The following is a 15,258-nucleotide window of genomic DNA, read 5'->3' as shown; positions in this document are numbered from 1 at the left end:
TAGAGATTAAGATTTGTTCAAGTTTGATTTTCATTTTTACGGTTTTGGATTATTTCTAGTCCTTTTGATTATCATCGCTATGGAGGATGCTTCCTATTAACTTCTTAACTTTAATAGTCACTAACTCTTAATTCAACATTTGTTGTCTGCAAGCTTCATGTTCATACGAAATGTCAATCCCGATATTGACACTCTAAATCTTAAATAACGTATAGTCACTAACTTGCTCTTGGCTATGAACTCCAAAATGGGAAGCTTGCACATGACATGTTTATTTGCGTTTAACTATTGACGTACTTATCTTGTTTAAATGCCTAGCTCGTAATGACTAACTTGTGTTCACCTTCGAAGTTGAAAGCTTGCGAAGTCTTCTGATTATCATAGCTCGATGGAAGATGCTTTGTTTGTAAGTTCTGATTTTAATAACATTGATGCACCTACTAACATGAAGTGTTCATCTCAGTGCTGCTATGGGATATTTATTTTGTTTGAGCTTTAGCCACTAACTTGTTATTGTGTGCGAAGAGGAAGCATGCAAAATGAGTCTGTGTTGATGTGGCGCGCTTATCATCTAACTAGCTCGTCTTAGTTCTGACATACGTATCTTGTTCATACGAATAAAGGTTTATTCTCTATAACTTATTTACTGAACTTGCTTATCCAGATAAGTGCATTTTAAGTTCTGTTCTAGAACATGATGACTCATTAGACTGTCTGCGTGCTAATGAGCCACTCAGATTGGGTCATTTTAGGGTATTGTTACTTCGCACTAATTATCTGTGTGAGATTTGTCATGTCTAACCGTTGAATAGCAATTGGACGACATTGCTTGAAGGGATAATCATTATGGTAGTTTGGAAATAATGTCTTCGCCTTATCTAAGATAGGTTTGGCAGCTGATGGAATATTGCTACTTGTTAGATCAGGTCGATCAATGTGAAGATCCTTACATGCAATTGGTTTATTCTGGTGAGCACGATTTTTCTTGGAGGTTGTGTCTGATACAGTTATCATACAATTGAAAGGCTAATATTCCTATCATTTTCTGCAGCATCGTAAGGATTCTTCGCTTCTGTATCTTCTAGTCTCTCTATGTTTAGTAATGCCATGCATAGATCTGTCAACGGGTATAATTTCTCCTTTTCCTTTTCGGTTACGTCGAAATCGTTGTCGATTTGTTCAATTATTAGCTGAAGTGCTTGAATTTTTCATTGTTATTATTGATTTTGAATGGATTTGAGCTTAATTATTTATCGCTATAGCCTAATTTGTCGTGTTGGAATTTAGTTTTACTGATTTCTTGCTGTAATTTTCTACATGTTGTTTGCATTTTTTGTTGATTGATCTTAGCTGAATGCTGTAATTTGCTCTTAATTACAGATTTTTAATGAATTTGAGCTTAATTATGGATCTCTTATTTTATTATGATTTTAATCAGTTTTCGATTGATTTCGTCTTTCAATTTCGTGTTTAATGTACTGGATTTCGTCGGAATAATGTTTGTATCACTTCTCCGACATTAACTCAGGTACTTAAATAGGTCAGAAAGGTGAGCTTTCTATCGCCATTAATAGTGAGCTTCGCTTCGTCAATCGCCATCTGCCATTAACTCAGGTACTTCTCCGACATTAACTCATGTAACAACTCACACAGGGTTTAAACTGCCTCCAGTTGAGGTGAGAAATGTGTTCCACCCTTTATCATTGTCAAACATGAAGTCTGAAATGTCGTGTCAAATTGTGAATTCGTTACCTTCTGTTGACCAAGTTATTGGTTTTGTTAAAGATGAAATATTTGATCGCGGCGTCAGTAGCGTTTTGAAGGGTGTTGGCAGTCTTTTTTTCGCTTTTGGAAGTACTATGGAGCGTATGTCCTGGAAGCGTATGTCCTAAATAAACAAAATAAAGACCCACTTTCACAAAATTGGGTCCTAGATTCACAAAATTAAGTCTAGCATTCACAAGATAATAGCTAAGTCACAAAATCAAATCCAAGATTCGCAAGATTAGGTCCAGGGTTCACAAAATTAGGTTCAGGATTCGCAAGATTAGCTCCATGATTCACAAGATTAGGTCCAAGATTCACAAATTTGGGTTCAGAGTTCACAAGATCAGGTCCGAGATTCACAAGATTAGGTCCAAGGTTCACAAAATAAGGTTCAAACATAGACCTGATTTTATGAAACCTGGACTTGATTTTGTGAAGCTTGGAGTATATTATGTGAACCCTAGACCTGATTCTGTGAAACCTGATTTTGGCAAACATAGACCTAATTTTGTGAAACCTGGACTTGATTTTGTGAAGCTTGGACTATATTATATGAACCCAGACCTGATTTTGTGAAACTTGATTTTGTGAAACTTGATTTTGTCAAACTTAGGCTTCATTTTGTGAAATCTAGACTTGACTTTGTGAAGCTTGGACCAGGTTATGTGAACTTAGGACTTAAATTGGTTATGTATCATGTTTCATGTTTTTGTTATTTGTTGATGCACTGTTTGTACTTATCATCTATTAGCTCAAAAGGTAGAGCATTGTGCTATTGCGCAAGGTGTGGGTTCGAGTCCCACATAAATGAACACATATAAATATACGATTATAATAAATTTATCAATGTTAATATATGTCCAATGTCACTTGTTTGTGTGTTAGATTCACAAAATCGGGTCTAGGATTCACGAAATTAAGTCCAGGGTTCACAAAACCATGAAGTAATTTGGTGAGGTCGGCCGCCTCGCCATAATTAACGGCCTCACCGGATCCGGCCTCTATATATATATATATATATATATATATAGAATTAGGATCACATGAGTCCACCCTATCTTTTTGAGTCTGTGAGTCCAGCGAAACAATATCACTGGTTGTACTCAACAATATCACGGGTTATACTATATAATATCACACTACTGAACATAATTCCGCCTTTCACCATCTTCAATGTCTGTCACAGTACTTTCTTTATCGACGACCCCCATGCCGACGAGATCGTTGGCGTTCGCTACCCATGTAGTGCACTTACCTATCCACGTCCTTAAATCTCTTCCCCATCTCTCTCCCTTCTTTCTTTTTAAACTTTAAAATCAAACAAACATCAATTCAAGCACCATATGCCCATCCATGGTGGCCTGCATCAACTATGACGACTCATCATCTTGCTGCTGCTCCACACCGAACTCAAAATATGGGATCTTTAGTAAGGATTGTGTGTGGCGGATTTAGGGTGGGATGGTGGGTGTGTTAATAAAGGGTGTAGTCGTGGTCGTGAAACGGGTTGGCGGGTGGTGGTGTGGTACTAAGTCAATGGTGGTGGTACTGACGGTGGTGAATGTGTGGCGTTTGGTTATGGGTGGTTGCCGTCGACAGAGAGTTGTGCACTTTCAATATTCTCAGCCTTTCTTTTTACTGTTTATAATGCGTGTTTTTCGTGATATTGTTTAGTGTGAGTAGTGATATTGTTTCGTACATTCGGTGATATTGTTTCTAGACTCACAGGTTACACTAAAAAAATCGTGATATTCTTGTGTATACCATGTGATACATAAGTGGACTCACGGGACTCAAAATAATAGGTGGACTCACCGGATCTTGCCTCTCTCTCTCTCTCTCTATATATATATATATATATATATATATATATAGGAATAGGATCATGTGAGGATACACTATCTTTTTGAGGATTGAGGATTGTGTTACAATATCAGAGGTTCTTCAATACAATATCACAGGTTATTCGATAAAATATCACACAAAAAAACACCTGTGCAAAAAAATATTTTTTTTTTCAAAAAAAAAAAAAAAAAATTTGACAAAGGTCTGATTTTTCGTGATATTTTATTGAAGAACTTGTGATATTGTATTCACAAATCCTCAATCCTCAAATATTTAGGAGTTCTCACCGGATCTTGACTCTCTCTCTCTCTCTCTCTATATATATATATATATATATATATATATATATATATATATAGAGGCGGGATCTCGTGAGTTTGGTTCTTATGGTGAGTTGTGAGTTTGGAAAATCTAGACCATTAAATAATGAAAAATACACGGCCAAGATTCATCTAAAAAACAAACTCATCGCACTATGAAATAATGTTCGTCTTCTTAACTTACCATTTTCAGACTTTGCTTTATCCCTCATAAATTTTTGTCCTCTTTTTCCTATCAATTTAACCGCCATTCATGGTCCAAAAGCGTCGCCGATTCTGATGAGTATTCCCTCGGCCTCATCGTTGGTGGTTTAATCGATCATACCATTGCTATCTGGAATCCCGCTTTTTTTATCCGGAACCTTTTCATCTCCATCTTATTTTTGCTTATAATCTATTCATTGTCAAATTGCAATTTTCTTTTCATTTGATTGTTATAGTACGTTTTCTCATGATTTTATTTGTAAATCTGTTTTTTACTCTTTGATTTCACTCGAATTACTTCGTAATTCAATTTCCCCCAATTTTCTATGTTCAATTTCACGATTTTCAAATGCAAAATTGGTGAGTGTGCTTTTCGTTGAAATATCTAGCTTGATGTATGATTTGATTGTTTTTCCTAAGTTAATTAGTACTACTTGAATACATATTAATGTTATGAAATGCTTGTAGAATGAAGATTCATGTCTGATACATACAGAGTAAGTGTTTAGGAATTTAGGAAACACAATTGCAGATTATTAATGCGCCTTGTGATTATCAAATTATTATGCTACCCTAGTCGATAATGGTGGTTGTCTGAGATAGAATTGATTCTTTGATTCTTATTATTTAACTATGATTAAGTATACCTAGGGAACGAGTCTTTCATGTTGAGTACAGATTCATTCAGTTTTGGGCAGATCATTCAGGGTGTATGATGCACTATGGACGTCAGGATGGGTCGATCATTCCAGGTCTGTTTGGGGCTGGTATTGAATGGTCATTCTAGCACATGTCAGTTCGGGTAAATTGTTATGAATCGGTTTTTTGTGTCATTCTGGTCATGTTCATTTAGAATCTTAAATGGACACGTTTAATTCTTACTCTATGATGGGAATTTATACGTCTTTTTCAAAAGCTTGATGCTCCTCTTCTTGAAGTCCCTGGCTCTTCATGGAACACCCATTTGGCATCATTTAAGCTTATCGTAATTTCGGGCCAAAGTAACATTGTCGATGTGCCTGCACTAACCAATACTGTTCATGTTCATACTTGACGAAAACTGAAGATAGATGACGATTGAACCAACACAGATGATCAGCTAGCTACAACTTCCATCGTCTATTCCGACATGTGAAGATGTTACCAGTGAACTTTACAACCCCTTTTACACGCCCCTAGAGTGGGTTGAGTTCAGAGTTTATATCAATCAAAGTATCATACGTAGAAAGTAGGTAATTTGGGCTGCTTGTATAATATCTACTTGCGTAGATGATTAGTGTGTTGCTTTGGGACGCTTGTTAATTGTATCAGTTCTATTTATTGAGTTATTACATGTGAATGCAGATGCTCTTCCCAATAGAGCATGGTTTCATGATCTTGTTTGTGATAATTAAGAAGTTGTTTAGTAACAAATTCTTAAGAAATCCTTGTCAATCTGATGGAACGCCCATTTATTGATGTGTGTGTGTGTTTGTGTCCAGATTAAAGAGATAACATCCGAATATATTCTGATCAATGGAATCAATATTTGGCTCATGCATATTTAAAATGAAGCCTATTAGCTTAATTGGTAGAGCATCGTGTAATAACACGAATGGCGTGGGTTCGAATCCCACATAGGCTATCTAAAGTAAAACAAGAGTAACATAGGTGTAACATAGGAATAACACAAGAGTACCACATAATAACTCAAGAATAACCCAAGAATAACATAAGAATAACGGTGGAATCAGGTCCATAGCCGTGGAGTAACAATGAGCAATATCAATCCATGTTAATACTAGAGTAACAATAAGATAATCAGGTAAAAATTACAGAATAAGTAACAATGAACAATTCCAATAACAATAGAGTAACATAGGGTAGCAATGAAGTAACAATAAGTGACAACTATCATTAATACTTTAAATCTTACAAGAGTAACAACACAATAACACTTCATTAACAATAGACTAACACTACAATAACACTCCAATAACACAAGAATAATAGCGGACTAAAAACACAATAACACCGGAATAACGCGTGATGAAAAAAAAAATCAAAGTAAAAAAAATCACAATAACACCAGAATAACAAAACATTAACATGTGGTAAAAAAAAAAGAAGTAAAAAGTCAAAGTAGTAAAAAAATCAAAGTGACACCGGAATAACATCACAATAACAGCAGAATAACAGTAGAATAACAACACAATAACACGGGGTAAAATAAAAAGGAAAAAAAATCAAAGTCGTAGAAAAAATCAAAATGGCACAGGAATAACATTACAATAACATCAGAATAACAGCACAATAACATGCGGTAAAAAAAGAGTAAAAAAATCAAAGTAGTAAAAAAAATCAAAGTAAAAAAATCAAAGTGACATCAGAATAACAACACAATAACAGCAGAATAACAGTAGAATAACAGCACAATAACACGTGGTAAAAAAAAAATCAAAGTCGTAAAAAATTCAAAGTAACAGCAGAATAACATCACAATAACAATGGAATAACAATAACATGTGGTAAAAAAAAGAGAAAAAAAAATCAAAGTCGTTAAAAAATCAAAGTAAAAAAATCACAATAACAGCATAATAACACGAGGTAAAAAATAAGAGTAAAAAAAAAATTGGTACAAAAATAAAAAGAAAATAAGGTAACATAATGAGAAAATTAGAGAAAAACATAAGAGGAAAAAAAAAATCAAAGTTGTAAAAAAAAGCATAATAACACGAGATAAAAAAAAAAGGAGATAAAAAAAATTAAAGTAAAAAAAGAGTAGCACTAGAAAAAAGAGAAAACAAGTAAATGACAGTGATGTTATATGACAGGTAAGATTATATCTTGGCCATTCATCTCTAATATAATCTAGTGGTTGAGATTTCAAAGCCCAAACTCACAACTCACCATAAGAAACCAAACTCACAAGATCCTATCTTGTGAGTTTGGTTTCTTATGGTGAGTTGTGAGTTTGCGCTTTGAAATCTCAACCACTAGATTATATCAGAGATGAATGTCCAAGATCTAATCTTACATGTCATATAGAACCACTGTCATTTACTTATTTTCTCTTTTTTCTAATGTTACTTTTTTTTTTTACTTTTTGATTTTTTTTTTCTCTTATGTTTTTCTTTAATTTTCTCATTATGTTACCTTTTTTTCTTTTTCTTTTTGTACCATTTTTTTTACTTTAATTTTTTACCTCGTGTTATTATGCTGTTATTGTGTTTTTTTTTTAACTTTGATTTTTTTTAACTTTGATTTTTTTTTCTCTTTTTTACCACGTGTTATTGTGCTGTTATTCTACTGTTATTGCTATTCTGCTGTTATTGTGAAGTTATTCCGGTGTCACTTAGATTTTTTTACTACTTTGATTTTTTTTACCACGCGTTATTCTGCTGTTATTCTAATGTTATTCTGCTGTTATTATGATGTTATTCCGGTGTCACTTTGATTTTTTTTACCGCTTTGATTTTTTCTTTTTTCTTACCACGTGTTATTGTGTTGTTATTCTACTGTTATTCTGCTGTTATTGTGATATTATTCCGGTAACACCCCCATATACCAGGGAGCCTTAACAAGACCTTCCCTAGCATATAGAGGCGTTACCATCTCGGTTGCCCGAGGAAAGCAATCATCAAAAGTCGATAAAAGAACATTTATTATTTATTACAAATGATTAAACCAAAACTACCGATACAAAAGGTACAACTCAGCATCTTTATGTGAACTATTTTTGACGTAACTTGTGAAAGACCCTTCCCTGCCAAGACTCCAGCTAACTTCCAAGACATCACCTGTAAGACCGACTGCTCACCATAAGGGATCACGGCAGACACAACAGAAGCAAACAAGAAACAAACCACACAAGGTCAGTAACTGAAGTATGACACAACATCAACGGCCAACATACCACAGACACAACCAAGCACACACACAAGCCACACCCACTCCAACCAATCACCGTCACCGACTGTCCACTGGACCAGCCCTGCCAGTGGGGGACCGCAGCCGTACCCACCAAATCCCCGCTCATCATACCGAGCGATAACCCTGTCCCATTAATGTGCACATCCCCTCCCGTGGCGGGTTCCACGGAGGGCGAAACTAGGGTGGAAGCCACTCCCGCAAGTGACTCCACTTAGTCAGGGACGCGCCTCGAATATCACAGACAGTTATACAACAATAATCATCAATATAAACCAATCAACCATCACAAACACCAGCAACCAATATCACAATCAATCCAATCATACCGGCGCCACAAACAACACAACAAACGACACACTAGACAACCGACAGAAACTGAGTAGCGAACCTACCTTTTGCCAACCGCAGCGATTCCATGTTCAACCACATGACATAAACTAAGCAAGCAATACACCTATACAAACAGTACAATAATCCATTATCACTACTACAACCCTAACTGAAATGACAACGACAACAATGATGACGATGACATACCTACGCATAGCTATCCGGCGTCAAGACCGCTACCCGACTCACGCAATCTACCCCCCCAAGGCATAAGCATCATCCAAGGCTCCAAAGGAAGGGATTATGGTGAAGGGAATGAGGAAAGGCGACATCTAGGTTTAGAGAAGAGAAGCGAAAATGATTTGCGATTCTATCAAAACACGATTATAAATCCCTGCTGTAAAGACGCTACTCGATCGAGTAACCAACTTACTCGATCGAGTGACCCCTACTCGATCGAGTACTCAAGCTACTCGATCGAGTAGCCTCGACTAGATCGAGTACCACTCATCCAAAGCTTAACATGACACAAGACATCTCCTGTACGATATCCCAAGGACTACAACAGGCCCATAAGGTCGGTCAACGTCAATCAACGGGTCCCTAAAAGGACGGGTATTATAGTCTTCCCCCTAAAAAAGAACTTCGTCCCCGAAGTTCGGTTCATCCTCTCCCGAACCACACGACAAAGAACTAAAGTCAACACCACCGTTTACTCGACACAGGTCAACAAAACTGTTTAGAAATATTATCCCACTACGTATGTCTATCAAACATCATCATCGTCAACCACTTAACACACGTCACACACTCAAACCTCAACAGCTACTAACTTCCTTTTTGAGCTATTGAACACATATCATACACCAATACAATCAACTCGACTATCACTTATACTACTACATCGAATTACTCAGACATGTACCAACACGTTTGCGAGACTATACTTTCATTCATCACCAGTCAACAACTACCACTTACCAAAACACACAACCCGACTGATTTGTCACAAGTTCACCACGACACATGTGTCATTATACTCAATTACCCTGACCTTACCACACGATTCCGCTATAATCATTAAAGTTTCAAGTCATCACTTTTAAAATATCACCGAAACAAAGTATACAACCTGTTATGCCATTCGACAATTGTTATAAATCCTTACTCAAATGTACTACAACCACTATGGAGCTACCAAAACATACATATGACACTATAAAACACACATATGAAACTATTGAAGCAATTATTCACATACTTAAAAATGCCACAAAATATCACAAAATTGTCAAAATTACATCATTTTTCTTTTGCGACATTACTCTTCCCCTCTAAAAAGGAACTACGTCACCGAAGTTCACCATCCAACAACTTTCCTATTTCTCACCTGATACAGACAACATTACTTTGACATTACTCATAAACCACCAAACAACATTGATTCACGCTCATAAGACCTACTCCTTGACATTACTTACGTACAATTCATACAACATAAACCACGGATATCATGTAACATAGCGCGGATATACGGTACAATTAATAGTAAATTCAACAATTAGTGTAAAACTACCTTTCTGAACAATTGACAATATCATAATTATAGTATTTGATTAAACCACGACAGATGGTACCCGCATGAAGGTTACAAGGTAATACAAATACCGTTAAAACTGCGTGCACTGATCAACATTGATACCCAACTCATGACAGAACAACACTCTATTGACATTACTTAACCATTACTCGCAAGTCATAGACACACACACACACACACACATATATATATATATATATATATATATATATGCAAATATGAACTTAAACAACATCACTTGCATGCCAAGTCCCCGCAACAATATGTCTTATTGTCCCGACGCACCTACATCGCACAGAATTTCACTCATGCCCAACCACAAGTTAAAATAAGACGAACGGTGAAGCCGAAACATGTCACTAAGCACCAACAATCATGAATAATATAAAGACAATCAACAATAGAAGGATTCAAACAATTTAAACATCGAAATGTGCCTATAACAGTGACACTCGATCGAGTTGGTCAGGCACTCGATCGAGCTAGCCCTACTCGATCGAGTCTCTTAGCTACTCGATCGAGTAGCCCCAGATCAGAATACCCCTCCAATTGCCACACTTACAGCTACTCGATCGAGTGAGGGGCACTCGATCGAGTTGCCACAAGTCATAAAATTCCCTAAGCTCCAAACATAGGGTATATAATCACATAAATACGAGTCAAGATGCAAACCCGACCCACAAATTCTGTAAAACGAGTCCAGAAATACGCAAGTACGGCCTTATGGCCGTCGATACAAACCAAGTCCAAAAGTACCAACCGAAAACAATCTAATATCCATCATAAACTACAAACATAAAAGAAGGAAATGGAGTATCGTCACTCCTGCTGCTGCTGCTCATCCATCACTGCATCCTCATCACCACCACCACCCGAAGTGCCTGCTCCTGACGAACCAAGACTCGCATCACCACCGGCTCCAGCATCTGGTCTCACGTACCAAGGGGTCAAACCACCGTAGGGGTACGCCTGAGGCCCTCCCCAAGTAGACATGTCCACCCCATAAGAGTGGAAAACCCCGCTGCTGTCCCCGACTCCCCTCCACTAAACCGGATGAGGTCCCGAGGTCCCAATACCCTGAACATACGCCATCTCATACAAGTTCCGGTTTGTCAAGGTAGAGGACACTCTCTCGGCCAGGTAGCTCTCACGCATCTCCGGGCTGTAAAAGGGAGGGTAACCAGGGAACTTATACTGTGGTCCCCTTCTTAACCTAGGCTGGTCCTCCTCAGCTCTCTCGTTCTCCCCCTTCCTCGGCTCGGGCATAACCTGTAGGATGTCTGGGTCAATGAGGTACGTCTGCCTCGTAGGACGCCCATCCTCCTCCTCATCCTCGTCAGAGTCGGCAGACACCACTGCTTCGGGTAAAGGCTCTGTCACTGGGAGATGCTCCGGGGCTGGTATCCGCATCCAGCTCACACCCCCACACCCTCCATGCTAAACTCCCATCCGCTAAAGTTCTCAACCATTTCTGATCGACAAGGTACTGACGGTCTAAGGTGGGTACTGTGGTGGTCAAGGGACTATAGGCCGATGAAGCCTCGAAGGATGTCAACCTCTCTGCTAAACGTGTGGCAATGGCACCACAACTCAGGAATCTAGTGTCAGACGAGGCCATCAAAGATAGACTGGTACACACCATGGCAGGGGCACTAAAGGTCACTTTCTGAGACCGCTCGGGGTTAAGGTACGCCATCAACAACATCAACTCATGTGAGTTCAACCTACTCACATCCTTTCTCTCGTAAAGAAGACATGTGTAGATACCCGGTATCTGCTGAGACTCCAACAAACACCCGATGATTATCGGACTACAACATGTTTTGGAATCGCGACGTTTGATCGACAGTTTGTGTACAACTTTACGTCGGAAAACTTAAAACGATTTCGAAAATAAAACATTTCAAAACATTTCAAAAATACCTGGAGTGTTTAATGCACGGCGACGGGGTCGCAATGACACTAACTAGAGTCAAAACCGACACCGGACCAAAAACCGACTCGAAAATTCAAATCCCGACTCCAACAACGAGTCAAACCGAGTCAACCACAAAAACAAAATATCTCAAAGCCTTCTATGCTATGTTTTCTCGGATTCATGTTGGTCAAGTACCAAACATGTGACTACAAAACCTAGGATAGAACAAATCATGATTGCGTTTGTTGTGAAAGCGACAACACAGCTCGAAGACCCGCGACGTGGCTCGCGCCTCTTTGAGCAGCCCAGGTGGCCACGTCGCTCAAACTCACACAACCACTCATTATCCTATAAATAACCCTCAAATGACACCCATTTGAGACTTACGCGAGTGTCCGCCCCCTCTTTTCTCCCTTCAAATTCTCGACTCGACTTGTTAAGTCACAATCCGACGCGTATTTACGACCTACCGATCGTAAACACGAGCCTTACACATTGTTTGGTACCGTCATCGTGCATTAAATCACTTGACCGTCCACTTCGACCACTACACCATCACTAATCTTTTAAAACACTCTTTTTACTTACCAAAACGGTTTTAAACCGAGTTTTTTCCGATCAAACAAGTTGTTACACTTACGTCGGTCATTCGCCATAACCAAACATGTAAGTATGAGGGTGTAAAAATCCTCTTTCATTATGTTTTCATTTGTTTCATGACTCTAACATGCTAAAACATGCATAACATAAACCAAAACATGGAATAAACGAGCCAAAACTGATTTTTGGTCTGAGACAGAAGCCCCTTAGGTCGCCAACAGGCTCGCGCCTAAATGGGGTACTCAGACCTTGATTGTTTGTTCTCGTCATTTCCTTTAATCCATTTTTCATATTTGTAATCGGTTGTTACCATTTCAAGTATTTTCGAAACCTTTTGTTTCATTTCACATGTTTTAACCATAAAGCATTTTTCACCCTTGGCTCCTCATACCATGGCGGTTAAATCCGTGTTCCGGTGATAATATTTGGTTAATGACATTTAGAAGGTATTTTAAAGCCTTTTATTTCATTTCCTCACATTTTCAAGCAAACCTATTAGTCACCAACGCAAAATCATCCTTGGTTCTACATACCATGCCGGATTTTAACCCGGGTACGATGACGAGTATCGACTAATTACATTCGAAATGGACTTAAAACAATTAGTCCACAATCATTTGTCAAAACTATTCATGTCAAGTTTGTCAAATCGAACCCGACACCGAATATTCTCAAATAATGATGATTGTTCGGGTCTAGTTCTTCAAATCAACAAATACGGTCTAAATGACCCTTTCAAAACCAAACCGGGTTCAAACACCCATTTTCAACACGTTTTATAACGTTTTCTAAACAGTCAGAACACGACATATAACCGTTGGCTAACCCGCGCCTCAAGCAGGCTCCTCATTTCTCATTTTCAAAACCAGAAGGAGGCCCCTTACACCGCTGGCTGGCTCGCGCCTCTTATAGGCGTCTGTTACAGGGCCTGTTTCCTTCCAGCATTAGTCTAGGACGATCCCGACTCCGGTTAACCCGGATATAGGACGGATCAGATGACTATTCAATTATTCAAAACCATATTTGCAAAAAGCCTTACTAAGACAAATGGATCATGTTATGCACCCTAAACTTAATACGGTAAATGGATGTTTAATTTTCGTCTTGCATGCAAATCAACCATTAATCCAACTCGACATCTTATACTTGATACTTGGATTAAATCAACCAACTTAGAAAGCTCTCACATGTTAGGTTTAAATAATTGGATGTGTATTCATGCATTTAAACCGTTTTATCAACGTTTGCATTCAACCAACCAAGATCGATCAACGCGGGCGGGATTGGGTGTCTGATTAAAGGGCTTCCCAATACGTACCTTCACCTCTTACTCATAAACTTTGGATAGTGGACGACCTTATCCAGGGCGTACGAGAGTCATTCTAGAGATAGGATACTAAAGAGGGACGATTTCCTTATCTTTAGTACCTATGTCAAACGCTGCTTTGTGCTTCGATTTGACCGAGGTATAAAGTGGTTTTCGAACGGGTTCCAGGCATCCCACAAATGTTTGGTGGCGACTCCGAACATCTCTAATCGTCTCGAGACCCTTACCGAGACGAGACCGACCGATCTAAAATGATCCGGTCGAAAGCACCTTTACGCCGCTGAGAGTGGCTTTCAAAAGACCGCTGCATGTCCACAGATTGGCTTGGCGTGCAGGTGCGCAACTGCGGACCGGTAGGTGGCCCCAAATACACAGACCGAGACGTGGCCCATGTCCACAGATTGGCGACTCCGCTGGGGAAAACTAGGACACTTACGTCTTTGTGATCCCTAGATGGTGAGTCTCGAACGAGGTCTTGGTTGGAATGCATTAATTGATATTACGGTCACGGTCGGGTTCCTTGTCCGGGCCCACAACCTAACCCTTTTCGACCAATTGGCTCGTCTCGTCGGCGTGAGTCTTCTCATCCCCGCGTTTCGAATCCCGATTGAGTCAAACATACCATTGACGTTACACATTTCTGTTTCGTCAAAGAGATTTCATCACTTTCGAGCACGAGGCTAGGGCACCCTCCTTACACATTTTGTTTGGATTGGTATCCCTCTCGCAAATCGGGGTTTGATTGCTTGGTGTGTAACCCACCCTTTTAAACCAAAACCCGTGTCAGCATAATACATAATATAATGAACTGTGAGTGCTTATGTGCTATCTGATCATAAGTCCTTCCGTGTCATTTTCAAACTTTCAAAAACACCCTTTTGTGCCGTTATAATGGCCATTTCAAACCTCGGTCTTTCGCCGACCGTTGCCCACCTTTTATGCCGTCGCAATGACGATTTTCAAACTCGGTTTTGTATAACCATTTCAACATGCCTTTTATGCCGTCGTAATGACGATTTTCAAACTCGGTTTTGTATAACCATTTCAACATGCCTTTCTAGGCGGTCGTAATGACGATTTTCAAACCCGGTTTTGTATAACCATTTCAAATCACCTTTACACGCCGTTATAATCGCCGCGTCTAGACACGGATTTTAACCTGTTTCGCGCCGACAATGGCTTTTTCTTTCAAAACCCGAGAAAAGCACACACCCTTTTCTCGAGACACTTTCGGGATCCCGAGGACCATGCACCGTCCCCGAGACCTTTTCAAACATTTCAAAAATTCGATTTTCAAAACATACAATTTTCAATTTCAAAACCGTCTTGGGAAACAATGCACTGTCTTCCGAGCCGACTCAAACACAAACCGTCTTTTGCAAATAAACTTAAGACAAACCCTTTTCAACTGGTCGACTTGCGGAGATCTTTATCT

This window comes from Silene latifolia, chromosome 2, assembly GCF_048544455.1.
Source record: "Silene latifolia isolate original U9 population chromosome 2, ASM4854445v1, whole genome shotgun sequence".
NCBI classification, from domain to species: Eukaryota; Viridiplantae; Streptophyta; class Magnoliopsida; order Caryophyllales; family Caryophyllaceae; genus Silene; species Silene latifolia.
The sequence above is the reverse complement of the archived record's forward strand: the minus strand, read 5'-3'. Positions refer to the sequence as shown.